The sequence below is a fragment of the Molossus molossus genome, unplaced genomic scaffold (assembly GCF_014108415.1).
Source record: "Molossus molossus isolate mMolMol1 unplaced genomic scaffold, mMolMol1.p scaffold_m16_p_16, whole genome shotgun sequence".
Taxonomy (NCBI): domain Eukaryota; kingdom Metazoa; phylum Chordata; class Mammalia; order Chiroptera; family Molossidae; genus Molossus; species Molossus molossus.
The window spans coordinates 65,411,457-65,426,051 of record NW_023425351.1 but is presented as its reverse complement, the minus strand read 5'-3'; the positions used below and the strand labels follow the sequence as shown (position 1 = coordinate 65,426,051).

The following is a 14,595-nucleotide window of genomic DNA, read 5'->3' as shown; positions in this document are numbered from 1 at the left end:
TTTCCTCCTGTTCTAACTGAAGTTAAATGTGAAAATGTCCTCAGGTGAGGATAAAAAAAGAAACAATTAGCAATAGTGCTATAAAGTAGGGTGACGGGACCGGGACCGGGGAGTAGTGTTACAGGTAGGAGCTCAGGCATTCGTGCAGCGGTACATGTGAGAGGCTAAGTGAGTGGGAAGAAAGAGACGCACGTGGGAAATCGGTTGAGGATGCGGCCAGGGTGTCCAGGCAGAGATAAGATAGTAAACAAAGAAACTGGAGATTGGGGGGCGGGGGATGCAGTGAAGCCCAGTGTGGCGAGAGCTGGCTGACCATGGAGCATAGTAGTTCAAGATGAAGTAAGAGGAGCAATTTTCAACACTGGTGTGCGCAAGAATTTTTAAAACATGTACCACCTGACTATTTAGTCAGCAGCACTGACCTCTTTTCCCTCAGATTGTCTCCCATCCAAGTACTAACCAGGCCCGACCCTGCTTAGCTTCCGAGATCAGATGAGATCGGGCGCGTTCAGGGTGGTATGGCCGTAGACTCCCTCAGATTGTCAATAGAAAAATGACAACAGCCAACACAACAATATGTGTCCAGTATGAATGAATAAAAATTATGCCTCTTTTTTTGTCAGATTGGCAAACAATATATTTTTTGGTGTGCGCGGAATTTTAGTAATTAGCTTACGTGTGCCACGAGATGAACGTTGCTGAGGAAGAGACACAGACAGGGGCCAGAGAATGCTGGGCCTTGTCTTCCCTTGAGTGCTGGGAACTGAGCTGGGTGCGGGATGCTGGGTCTGTACCAAGAAGACGCCTTTGTGGACCAAATCCATTGCCGGAGGGTCTCCTCTCGTTGCATGTGTAAAGCTCCTCCCCCACCCAAGACTTCCGTCACTGATGCCCCCAGACTTCCAGGACCTGTGTCATCACATCTCCCATCCTTCCTTCCCTAGTCACCATCAGAGGCCAAGGCTACCGGCTAGTCCTTTGCCAATGACATGTCCCGAATCTGACCCAGTTCCCACCGTTGCCTGCGCTCCTAGACTGCTTCGCTTCCCTGAAATTCACAGTGAGCTGTAAACAAAGCCCGTGTTTCAGTCTCTCTTTCTGGCGGGTCCCATCACCTCCTTACCCTAAACGGGGACTTTCTGTCCCCTGGTCTCACTGGTGGTTGTTTCGGCTCTCACACCCCAGACAACCTAGGGCTCAAGGATGACGGAGTTACCTCCTTTTTCCATGGTGTTTTTTTCCTACTTCAAAAATCCCAGCTGCTTTGAAACTCCCATTGTTAGATTTTATTACCCAAACTTACTAGGCAGAGAGGAAGTGTTGGCTTTCAATCTACATTTTATTATTTTATTTTTGTTTCTTAGAGCAGTAGGGGGTTTCATGGTTGAGGGCACAGACTTTGGAATCAATCTGCCTGGGTTAGAGACAGGATCTGCCAGTCAGTAGTTGTGAGATTACAACAGGCCAACTGATGTCTCTGATACTCAGTTTCCTCATCTTTAAACCCAGCATCTGGTTTACTTCTTCCTCTCCCCCTCTTCGCCTGATATCATTCTTGGCAAATTCAGCATCCATGTGGATGGGTCATCTGTGACTGTGATCTTTCGACCTTTGGCCTCCTTAGCTCTGACCATTTCTTCCTCCAGTCCACATCAGCCACCTACTCATAGGTCCATGCGCTCGTCTTCGTCACCTCCATCAACTGCATTCTCCCTCAAATCTTGATTTCTTGCTTCCCACTTGCACACAGTTGTCACTTGTATTTCTAGCTTATCTGCTCCAGCACTTGCCCTCCAGAGTCTGACATCACTGACCTTGAATCCATTCACCTTCACACAACCCCGTCACTGTCTCCCCTCATCCTCTCTTCTCCCACCGGCCAGCTTGTAGTTTACGGTTCATCATTAAAGTCAGCTCCTTGAAAAAACCCTTATCTTCCTTTCCTTTCTCTCTTCTTGCCATTCTTGCCTAGAAAAACACCGGATAAGCCCCAATAAGTCACTGAATCTGAGCTTGCTCCTGAGAAGTGGAAAGATCAAAATATTGTGGTCACTTCACATATGTGACCACAACGTCCAGATGTGCACAGGGTGTCAGATAATCCAACCTTTTAAAAGTCCATTTACTTTCTCATTCATGGAGATGACTATTATACATCTTCTCTCATCTTAAGTCTCCAGCACCCCTCCCACTAGCTGATGTTTTAGTTTTATACTTTATTGAAAAATTAGATGAAATCAGGCATTTCCTACAGTATTCTCTCCAACTCCCTCTATTTATTCCACAACCCTGCCTTCATCTGTACCCACCCCCCCACCCCCATAACAATCGCATCTATTTCTACTCCTCTCTGAGACAAGACATTCCTCTTGCTCTTTGGATCCACCCTCTAACATTCTCAAATACCTCATTCTTCCAACCATTCTCTTTCTTTCTCCACCGTCAATCACTCCGCTCTGTAGGGTCAATTCCGCTGGCACATGGACATCTTCTAATACCATCTCTCTTACCAGAAAAATAAAAACCTTGACTGCAGCCGAGGTCATGATGCCAGATATCTTCTCTTGACTTTTCTGCATATCCTCTCGACCTTTCTCCACCCTGGACTCTGCGTCATTGGATTCGGTGGGCTTGGTTGAATGGGAGCCTTGGCAGGAGATCGGAGGAAGAGAAGAGAGTAGGGCCAGGGTATTACTTCCCTGGAGACTTTCCTTTACGCAGAGAGTTACGGTGCCATTCCTTGAGATCGTCCGTATCTTCATACACTGTGCCTTTATAAATAAATCTCCCAGAAGTACCCTAATTAGACTGTGCCATCTATTTTCTGTTAGAATTTTGCTTGATCAGATCATCCTTTAGCTACAGTTCCATATCTGTGATGTAAGAATCTCCTGGGTTTTCTTATATTTTACTGGCTGGACCTTCTCAGAATCCTTGCTGGATACTCATCTTCCTGGAATCTAACAGACCTCTATATGTTGAAGTACCCCAGGACTTCATTCTAACTTTTCTCTATTTGCTTTCCCTCATGACATCATCTAGCTCATGGGTTGAGATACCATCTATATGTGTTAATGATTTATCAACTTGTATCTTCAGCTACAACTCATACAAACATACATTATGCAAGTACGAAATGAATGCCTTCACTGGGAAGTTAAATATCGGACTTAACATGGGCAAAATGGGACCAATGATCCATCCACTTTAGTCTGCCCCTAAAACGTGCCTCTCCACCATCTTCCCAGCTAAGATAAGAGCACCACAATCCACCCAGCCAGGAGTCATCCTTGATTTATCTCATTCCCTATATCCCACACTTAATCCATCAATAAGTCTGCTTTCCAAAATATCCTAAATCCAACCACTTTTCACCATCTGCAATGCAATAGAGTTCAAGATACCATCTCTTCCCTCCCAGCTTTGACACAGCTTTGCATCTGGACCTGAACTCAGTAATAGACTAGTCTTTACCTTGTAGCCAGAGTAGTCTTCTTAAAGCATCAGCCATCCACCCCTCTTCTTTAAACCCAGCAGAGCCCTTTTATTGGTCTCATAATAAAAGCCAGACATATTATCATCACCTGTAAGACCTTCCTTGACCTAGACCCTGCCTACTTACATCAATGCCTCATTCTGTCTTCTATCCCTGCTCGTTTACCAGACTTCACACACACTAACTCTCTTTCTGTCCCTTGAACAGTCTACACTCATTCCCATTCCTGGGCCTCCTGTGATCTCCGCCTGGCTTTTTCTTCCCTGAACTAAAGCAGCATCCTCTGTCACATCACCCCATTTTGTTCTCTTCATACCATACCTCAGTGCCCAAATATAATCTAATTTATTTCTTCGTGTATTTGTTTATCATCTATTTCTTCCCTCAGTCGAGAAGATAGTCACTACACAATTACCCTGCCCCCGCAGCTTTTAGAAGTAGTGTGCCTGGAACCTGATATGTGCTCAACAAATACTTATAGAATAAATGGATGAATGTAATAACTCAAAAATAATGGAATTAAATGATAGCAATGAGTGTGACGAATGAAAGCAAAAGGTAAGAGGGCAGCAATGATAGAGGGGACCTTAAGGCCGGGCAGTCAACAAAGGACTTTCTGAGGAAGTGACATGCACCCTGAAAGGTGAGTCAGGTGAAGTGTGGGGAAAGAACTGTCCACGCTGAGAAGAGAGTGAGTGTGTGCAGGTGACAGGCCATGAAGAACTTGAAGATTTGGAGACATTAAAAGAGGTGAGTACGGCTTGAATGAAGAGAGAGGGGTGTGAGATGAGTCTGAAGCTGAAGTAGAGGCCAGTTTGTGGTAAGACCCTATAGAAAACAAGCTTCAGCACAGGCATAAGCAGAGAAGGAACTGCCTGGGGAAGGGTAGATTCTGGGGTTGGAGGAGAGACCCCCGGCCCCGGAAGCAGTGATATGGAGGGTGAAACATGAAGAATGGACAGAATTTCATCTGAAGGGTGAGAATGGAGAAATGAGAGCATATCAAGGAGGCACATGCAGGGGAAAATAGGTGTGAAGGAAGAAGCTGTATGAAAACCACTGGTATGGTGACTCCAAAAGACACATCCAAGAAGAATGCTCTTGTGACTTTATATCTCCAACCCAGAGTCAATAGTTGATAAATATTTACATCTTTATATCTCCAACCCAGAGTCACTAGTTGATAAATATTTGCTGAGCAAATGAATGAAATAAGCAGGAGATGAAATCAAAGAATTAGGTAGGAGCCAGGTAATGAGTATCCGTATATTGCTAAGGATATAAAATTTTATCAGATAACAAACAAAGACTAATGAATGAAGACTCTTAGGAAGGAACTGACATGATGAGATTGAAAACCAGTTGATCTAGGGTTGTTTTTTTTTCACAGTCTTAAAGAGTAACTCACCTACTGATTGACTAAAGAGACACTTATCATTAATCTACTTGATTCTTACACAATTGACTGAAAATAATTTACCACAAATCTTGAGCCTTGTGGTAATTTCCCAGAAGACAGCGGGTTCTCTATTCTAGGATTTGGATGTGGAGTTCAATTCCAAGCAAAGCTGCCCATTGGGACAATTTGGGGTTAAAATCGATCAGCTTTAAAAAGAGCATTGTTTCCTAGTACGGGTCCTTTCGGTCTCTAAGTGTTTGTCAATGTAATAATAGGGGTTTCAAACTATTTTCAATAGTTCAAAAACACACCACATTTACCAGTTGTCAGGATGTACATACCAAGTGAGTGTCAAGGTTCTTTAGCATTTGCTGAACTGATATGAATTCAGTGTGTGACACTGATGAGACACTGGCAGTGTCATGTGGTGACAGCCCTCTGCTGAGTAGTGTCCCTGTGTTAGGAGTCACACATCCCCAATCATCTCTGGGGGATCTGAGATCAATTTCCATGAAATACTAGTTATCAAACATTTCTAGAAAACGACACGTCCTAAGGGAAATGTCAGTCGAGGAGTGCAAGCTCAGGCTAGAACTGTGGAGGGGCATTGAGGGGGAGACAGCATCCGGAACACAGAACACAGGGCGGTGTTACAACTTAGTCATCAAAAGAAAGGGCTTTGAAATGATACACACTTCGACCTGAATCCTAGTTTGCTAATTCCTTCTGGGTGACTTTGGGCATTTGGACAATCCTTTAGAGCCTCGGTTTCCTCATCTGTAAGACAGGAAGATCAGGAGTACTAAATATGTTTGTCCTAGGGAAGAAGCTATATCTGAAAATTATTGCTCTAAGTTCTTCATAAAGAAAAAATAAGTGACGCCCTGGCCGGTTTGGCTCAGTGGTTAGAGCATCGGCCTGCGGTCCAGAGAGACCGGGGTTCGGTTCCCGCTAAGGGCATGTACCTCGGCTGCAGTTTGTCCCCGGCCCTGGTTGGTCATGCGAGAGGCAGCCACTCGATGTGTCCCTTTCACGTCGATGTTTCTCTCTCTCTTTCTCTTCCTCTCCCTCCCTCCTGCTCTATCTGAACAAAAAATGAAAAAATGTCTTCGGGTGAGGATAAACAAAAGAAAAAAGAAAAAAAAGTGTCAAGTACGGCCTGTCTGGCCCTTACCAGCCCCTCTCAGAACTTAACCCATTGCCCGTGTCCACAGCCTGACCGTTACATCCCTAGCTGCAATGTGACAACTCTCTCATCTGGCCAGGGCAGCAAGATGGTGCTGGCCTGCAGGACCCGGGTCCTGAGGCTTGTGGCCAGGTAACTTGGCTTGCTAAAGGCAGTGTGTGGGGACAAGAATTCTACGGTGACCCCAAATGACCCTCACCCTTTGATTATCTCCTCCTAATGAGTGTGAGTTGAACCTGTGAATATAAGCTGAACCTGTGAACATGACAATATAAGGCAAAATGCATTTTACAGATGTAATCAAGATATCTAATCAGTGGAGTTAACCAAAAGGGTGATTATTTAGGTGGGCCTGGCCTACATGAGCCCTTTAACTCTGGATCTCGAGGTCAGAGACAGAAGGAGTCAGAGATGCACATCATGAGGGTTATTTGACATGGAGACTCCATTGCTGGCTTCTAGGACGAAGAGGCCACAATCAAGGAAAGTGAGTGTCATCTGGCTGCTGAGAGTGGTCCTCAGATGACAGCCAGCAAAGACATGGAGAGCTTAGACTGAGAGGAACTGAAGTCTGCCAAAACTTAAATGAGTTTGAAAGAGAACTCCACCCCAGATGACATGAGTATAATCTTAGCCACTCCATGCTGGTGCTTTTGTGAGACTCTAAACACAGAACCCAGCTAGGCCTAGCACAGACTGCTGACCTACATAAGCTGTGAGATCATAAACAGTTGTTCTAAACAGCTAAATGCGTGCTAATTTGTCATGCAGCAACAGGAAACTAACACACAGCAGCTGTCCACCTACAGCTTCAGAGTAAGTAGAAGTATGCGAGAATCCCACTGGAGGCTTTGCAGTGTTGGGCAGGTCTTCACAATGGACTTGCAGAGTGCTATAACTCCCTGTACAAGCAAGTATCCCCAAACGAGGGCGATTTGTGAAAAGCTGTACTTGCGGTGTATCCCCAGTCTGGTAAGTCTTGGTAACCTTCATTAAATATGCAATCATTATACATATCAAACGTATAATAGTCATGCAGGAGACAGGGCCATGTGGGGTGAGGTCTGTAAAGTGACTCTATGCTAAGGTTTAGAGAAATAAATAAGAAAGGGTACAGAACTCCACGGGTTGGCAAGAGCCGAGAGCTGTCAATACCCCAAATCTGAGGAGCAATGACCTGAACCCAAAAGAGCATCTGAATGAAGAAGGTAGAGGAACAGCAAACAGAGCGAAGAGAACTGGGCTCGGGTTGGGGGAAGACTGGGAATCAATAGCCCAAGCTCACTTCCTCTGTCTCCTGACCTCTTACGTCTCATAATCAGAAGCCAGCTGGTGAAGAGCTTGCATCTACATTGGCCAGGTTAGCAGGATGGAAAAGTGTAGGCAATGATCAAAAGGGGAGGACAGAAAGCACCTGATACATGAATTATAATCTCTTTTCTACGAGATGCATGCTTCAGAAAGTTTGTTTCTGCCAAACCTCCCCCATGGTCTCTTCATGACTTCTGCAGACAATAAGAGCCCCAGGACGTCTATTTGTCAGCCGGTGACACAGACACCGCACACATCGAACTGAGAATGTCCTGATGTCCTTTTCCCTTGAAGGATAGTCCTGGAAAACTTTGGCAGGCCCTATTTATCATGTTCCCAATAGCTGAACTCACGTTTTGTTTTTCTTTTTTAGAGGTTTGGGTGGTTTGTATATATTTTTTCCTGCTCCATCTTTTTGTCGTTGTCCCTTTCGTCTCTGTAAGATAACTTCTTGGAAAGTCAAGATTCTGGGGCTGGGGGGTGGGGGAGGTATACAAGACAAGTTGGTGGGACGTAATATGAGCATTACAATTAAATATCAAATATGAGAATTAAAACTGTCATTGATTCTTGTACTTGGTCTATAAGTGAGTGAATTAAGGTCTACTCAGAATTAATACTCAAATCCCCTTAAAGTGTGTCCAACTTTGTGATTGTAGATTAACTTAACACCACCTTAGCAGTTGGACATTATATTGTTCACTTATTTCTCCTTTTGTTCACTCGTGCAATGACTATTCTGAATGCCTACTCTGTGCCAGCTCTCTGATACGTGGGAGTGGGAGGGAGGGCAGGGGGATCCCATAAACGTGGAAAAACGGTTTCTGTCCTCAGTTTACTAAGAACCTGGTATATGCAAGATTCTGGATCCCCAGTGTGCCTGACAACACACAGCTAGTTCAGAAACTTTTCTCCTGAAATCTATAGCGACAACAACAATAATAGTATTTAGTGAGCATTTTCTCCATGCCAGAAACTATTAAGCTCTCTATTTTTCATTTTCTTACTTTTTAAAAAAATATTTTTTCTTTATTGATTTTTAGAGAGAGAGGCAAGGAGAGAAACAGATAGAAACATTGATGAGAGAGAACATCAATTGGCTGCCTCCTGCATGCCCCCCACTGGGGATCTGGCCCACAACCTGGGCATGGGCCCTGACCGGGAATTGAACCAGCGACCTCCTGGTACATGTGATGACGCTCAACCACTGAGCCACACTGGCTGGGCCATTTTTTACTTTCTAAAACTCAAAAATACATATACCTACACACACACACACACATACACACACACGCACACACATCTATATATATAGTTTAAAAATTTACATAATAGTATAAGGTTTATTATAAAATTCAGAGGCCACTATTTTTTTTTTTTTACCACCTGACCAGGTGTTATACTGTTTATGTCCTTATTTCCTAATAACATGTTTACATTATAATTTCTAGATTTTGTGATTGCAGATATTTTTCTTTGTTTTCCAAATTGAAGACAAAGAATTAGGTCTAGCCCTGGCCGGTTTGGCTCAGCGGTTAGAGCGTCAGCCTGCGGTCCAGAGAGACCTGGGTTCGGTTCCCGCTAAGGGCATGTACCTCAGTTGTGGTTTGTCCCCAGACCTGGTTGGGTCGTGCGGGTGGTGGCCACTCGATGTGTCGCTTTCACATCGATGTTTCTCTCTCTCTCTTCCTCTCTCTCCCATTCAATCTGAACAAAAATAAAAAAAATGTCCTCGAGTGAGGATTAAAAAAAAAAGAATTAGGTCTCTTGCATACCACAGCACTAAACACTTCTCCTGGTTCTGCTATATCACTATCCAGTGTTTAAATTTTTTCATATGATATATTCTTTATGGCTGAGCCACAGAGTATAGTATTATGACATTTTCTTTCTCTCTCTCTTTTCATTTTGGTGTGTGTTTCTAGAGATGAGAATTGTCCTATATTGTTATTTGCTCCATGTACCTGTCCCAAGTGTATCCACAGATTCTTTTCCATGTGGAGAACTGCTTATTATTGTCAAGGACGCCAAGTGATCCATTGGTTAATTGGCGTTTCCCTCGGAGAGGTCCTCCCGGAGCCCTCTTCCTCCTCTCCGGTCCCAGTGCTTCCCATGCAGGCTGCCTCCAGTCCCCTAGGGTCTTGTCTCTGGCATCATCCTGGGATCCCCTCTTCTCCCCTCTGCTGGAGCTCATGCTTCCTAGACATTTTTCTCTGGCTCACTCCCTTGCTCTGACTGAGTATGGCTTCAACAGCTTTCTGAGTAAGGCTGTCTGGTAGGCAATATTTTGGGACCTTGAATGTCTAAAAATATCTTTATCTCCTCATACACTTGACTCATAGTTTAGAGGGTTATGGGATCTGGAAACCATATTTTCTCCGGGGTTTGAAGATGTTATTCCATTGCCTTGCTGTTTTTAAGCCCAATGTCATTCTCATTCCTCATCCTTTTTAGGTAAGTTTTTATTCCGTCACTGTAGCTAACTGGACTTGCTCTGTGCCAATATTCTTAGGAGAATTATCTCCCTCAGTCCTCACACCAGCTCCAGGAAACAGGTACTGTCACTGTCCCCTATTTAAAGGTGAAGAGAGGAGACACAGAGATGATAGACGTGTTGCTAATATCTCCCAGCAAGTGGGTGAGAAGGGCGGGACCTAACCCTGTTCTGACGTCACACCTGTATTCTGCATCATGAGGCCCTGAAGACTCTCCGTGAAGTTCAGGGTTAGCACCACCCTTCCCTGGGTCCAAATCTACCGCCGGGGCAGTTCTTACCGCCCAGCCGATGCCTGGTTCATCTCCTGCCTCTCTCCCAACCACTCTGCTGTCTCGGTCTTCACTGTAGCCGAGAGTATGGTGACCATGATATTCTTGGACAATTACTTCATTCAGAATCTGCATTTTCCATCTATTAGCACTTTCTCTTTTCAAACATCTGATATTTGAAAATGCAAGTGTCTTACTTCTATTGTTTTTATCAAGTGACATTTGTGTTCCCTAGTTTGCCATATTCTATAAGGGGGCCCTGGTTACTTTTCAGTGATTTGTTGCCTTTTCTGTGGCTCTGGGTCATACTTTTTCTTAATTTGTCACATGTTCAAACTACCTTTTTAAGATAAATTTTAAAACATTTCTCTTTGCTTTACTCCTGGGAAATAACCTTTGCTAAGGTCTCTATCTTGCATTTACATCTTGAATTAAGAAGTATTTGTGTGTAGGTACATAGAAGGAAAGAATGTCACACTGTCAGGGAGGCAAAAGGAGGAAACCTGAAGTCAGTGGTTCTCACTTTAGTCCTGGATCCACCAGCTATTTGTTATTGACCTTGGGTAATTCATCCAACCTCTCTGAGTCTTAGCTGCCTTGTCTCAACAGAGGGTTAATTACTCCTACCCTCCCTGCTGTTATGAATGTCACAAGGACAAATAAAAATATGTAGAGAAATATTCTGTAATTCTACATAGTCTTTGTTAAACTGTCCTTCATTCATAATTATACAAATTTTGACCACATCCACATCACCATGACACAATTCAGTATGTAGGGAATACCTTGTCTTTGAGTCAACTTATTTTTTTTGTTTAACTTCAATAAACTGATTCGAAAAAAAATTCATGGAAAAGAAATAGAGACGGGGGAAATGACCCAGAGAGACAGAGTGGCTCAATGTATACATGCTCAATGTATCTGTCTTGGGGACCAGTTTTCCAATATTGGATCAATAGTAGGCAGGTGGCATGACTAGGGGAGAGAAAGACCTGAGGCAGTGTGGTGACCCCTTGAAAGAGAAGAAATCCGACGTGAAAGGGAAGACTTCAGTGGGAAAGGATAGAGACAGAGAGGTGGGGTGTCTGTGGTTTATGAGTGACAGGTAGGACGAAGCACTGCTGATAGGAAGAGGTTGTGACTGAGGAAGAAGAGCTAGGGGTTTAGGAAAAGGGTTAGTTAAAGGAGGTCACATAAGGGTCAGGGTTGAGGGACTGGGGGAACTTGAGACGTAAGGCTGATTTGGGAATGAAGGGGCTTGAGGGGGTAAAGGAAAGGGGTCTGGTGAAAGGCAGTATTTGAGGGATACCGAGGACGTGAGGGATGGAAGCTATCATGGTGGGTGATGCTGCAGCAAGGTAAGTCAGGGACCCGCTTGGAAGTAGGCAGATTATTGAGAAGTGGTGATGGAATATGTGTCCTCATCATTTTAAATTGTATAGTTATATTTTTTCTCTGAGGCTGAACTCTGAGAGCATGGATACCCATGAGCAAGTGTTAAATAGTCAATCACACCTGTTCCATGTTAGGTTGTTTTGTATGTCGTAGGCTACCCTATATATACATGTGTATATACCATACTTTGGACACACTACTTTAAAACATTCCCCAGATACATGGAATTATTCATAATTTGTTATTCGAACACCCTTTGCCTCTCCACTTCTCCCCCCTTCTTCCCTGGTAAATCTATCCTGGGGTCGGGGAACTCAAAATGACCCCAACGGCACAGTTGGCTATGTCTTTATACGGCGGTTGGGCAGCAGGCAGAGGAGGGTTGGTCTTGGTAAAATGATAAACTTGTTGAAGTTCAAACTCAGAACAACTTTTAACATCTGGTGAATGGAAACCCTTCCCCCTTTTGGTGTTCATTTGGGCCTTTCTCAAAGAGTAAAAAGTTCTTATTCTCACAATGTTGGCTTAGATAGTAGAAGGTTTGAAATAAATGCAGTGGAAACAGTGACATCATAAACTATTTCAAGACTTGCCCTAAAATGGGAAATCTGGGAGATAGCTCAGGGCTCCAGCTTACTGGATTCCCACCCTGGAGAGCTGAGGACAAAAGAGGATTAAGTGTCCTAACCATTATCTTGGGACTGGAGTTTCAGGGCTGGGAGGCCCAAGCCCGCAGCTCTGCTTGAGCCCAGACAGATAGCAGCTCTCAGCCTGACCTGTGCGTCTTGAGCCAGAGCAAGGTCATTGAAAAGGACACTGGTTATAGCTGATTTTGAGAGGTTGTATCAACAGGGGGAAACAATGAGAAAATGATTTAAGAAGAAAAATACCTGACTTCTGCAACCCTCCCTATTTTCTCTCCCCTTCCTCCCCTTTCTTCTCCCAAGGCTAGGATTTAAATTTAAATTGGGTTCCTTTGCAGAATCCTGTAAATATCTGCTTATTTAATACAAAACCTGCCACTGGGTTTTTGAGGATCTGCGATCAGTGCTTGGGCCGAGGTGGTAAGATTTCGAGGCCAGAGGGGAGATCAGAAGTCATCTAGTTCTGTCCCCTCACTTTGAAAGGAGAAACGTAAAGGCTAAAGAGGTGAAATGATGTGTCCAAGGTCACCACATGCTTAGTAGCAGGATCAGGGCTGGGTTGCAGCTCCCTGCCTCTGTCTGCTATAAATCCTCTTGGACAGACTTTGTGGCAAGCTACCAGGGAAGCTTATTGGAAAGCATTTAAGAACGTTAGGCAGTCTGCAGATGTGATTCTAAAAGTTATTTATTTGTTTTACTGCAGATCATGACTTCCCCTCCATCCGTCTTCTTGTTCCAGGGCCAAATCCTACTCTTTGATGTTCTTTGTGGCGTTCTCATTGCCTTTGGCCTGGATCAGAAGCGGGGCTTGACCCAAAGCTACTGGTGCCTTTGTTCACTCTCAGAGGACTTCCCCTCACCACAGGAGGCTCTGAAAAATCGGCGGTATTAGAGTTACTTCCTACACAAGAGGTGTCCTGCTGTCGGTGTCATAGAATCTCGGAGCTAGAAGAGACCTCTAAGGTCATTAGTCCAACCCTCGACCCGGTTCAGGCTTGCTTTCCAAAAATCTCCTAGCATATGGTCACAGTCTTATGGCTGGGAGCTAGTTACCTTGGAAACCAAAAATATCTCCTTCTTTTTGTAGGTAACGAGGCTGAGATTCAAAGAGGTGAAGTGCTTCATCTCCATGCAGGTGGAGGAGCTGAAATTGCGATTCCGGTTTCTGACCCTGACCCTGTAGCTTCGTCTACTATATTATCCTACCGATGAGTACATGCTTCCAAGAATTGTCCAGGAATCATCCAATTATTTGTTCATCACCATTAATTTACTGAGCCCTTACTTTATTCGGTACTAATAGTCACAGGCAGATTGACAGGGAAGCCAGAGGAATCTCCACTCGTGGAAGAGTCTTCTTGCCCTAAGACGATCCGTCTTTTGGAGGTTGTATTAGTTTTCTAATGCTGCTATAGTTATCACAAGCTTGGCTTAAGACAACACAGATTTATTGTCTATAGTTCTGGAGGTCAGGAGTCTGAAATGAGTCTCACTGGGCTAAAATCAAGGTGACAGAGAGCGGTGTTCCTTCTGAAGACTAGGACAGAATCTACGTCCTTTGCCCATTCTAGTTTGAGAAGCTGCCTACAGGCATGGGCTCATGGCGTGATCCCTTCCTCCACCTTTAAAATGCTTCATTCTTTAACTCTGCACCCCTCACTTCTGACTCTCTCTTTTGCCTCCCTCTTTCCCTTAAAAGGCTCTTGTGATCACATCTGGCCCGTCTGGATAAACCAGGATGACCTACCCATCTTAAAATTCATAATTTAATCATACCTGCAAACTCCATTTTGCCATTTAAGGTAACATATTCACAGGTTCTTGGGATGGAGATATGGCCATCTTTGGAGGGTCATTACTCTGCCTTATCACAGACAAAGCAGTCTTTGTTTTTATTTCTGTAATATGTTTTCTCCTTCTCTTCTAGCTGTTTTCTCTCTTTTGTCTTCATAGCTTGAATATTCTATGTACAGCTTTTGTGTGTGTGTGTGTGTGTGTGCGTGTGTGTGTGTGTGTGTTGTATTTATCTTATCTCACATTCTCTAAGTTTCTTAGATCTATAGTTTGGTATTTTTCACTAATTTTGGAAAATTCTCATCCACAATCTTTTCCAATATTCCTTCTGACCACACTCTCTCTTTTTCATCTGATATTCCAATGATGTGTATGTTAGACTCTTACTATTGTACTATAGCTCTTGGATGACCTATTTTTTCCTACTTTTTTCTGTGTTTCAGATTGTGAAATTTATATATATTTACCTTCAAGTTCTTTAATTCTTCAGCTGCATCAATTCTACTGCTGAACTCATTACAGGCATCATTCATCTTTTACAGTGTTTTTCATTTCTAACATTTCCATTTGATTCTTTCTTAAAATTTCCATCACCCCAATGAAA

General features: G+C 43.8%; 1 pseudogene; it reads right to left on the bottom strand.

Moving 5' to 3' along the window:
* Nucleotides 1-406: 406 nt before the first annotated feature.
* On the bottom strand, nt 407-530 carry LOC118631904 (annotated as a pseudogene).
* Nucleotides 531-14,595: the final 14,065 nt, after the last annotated feature.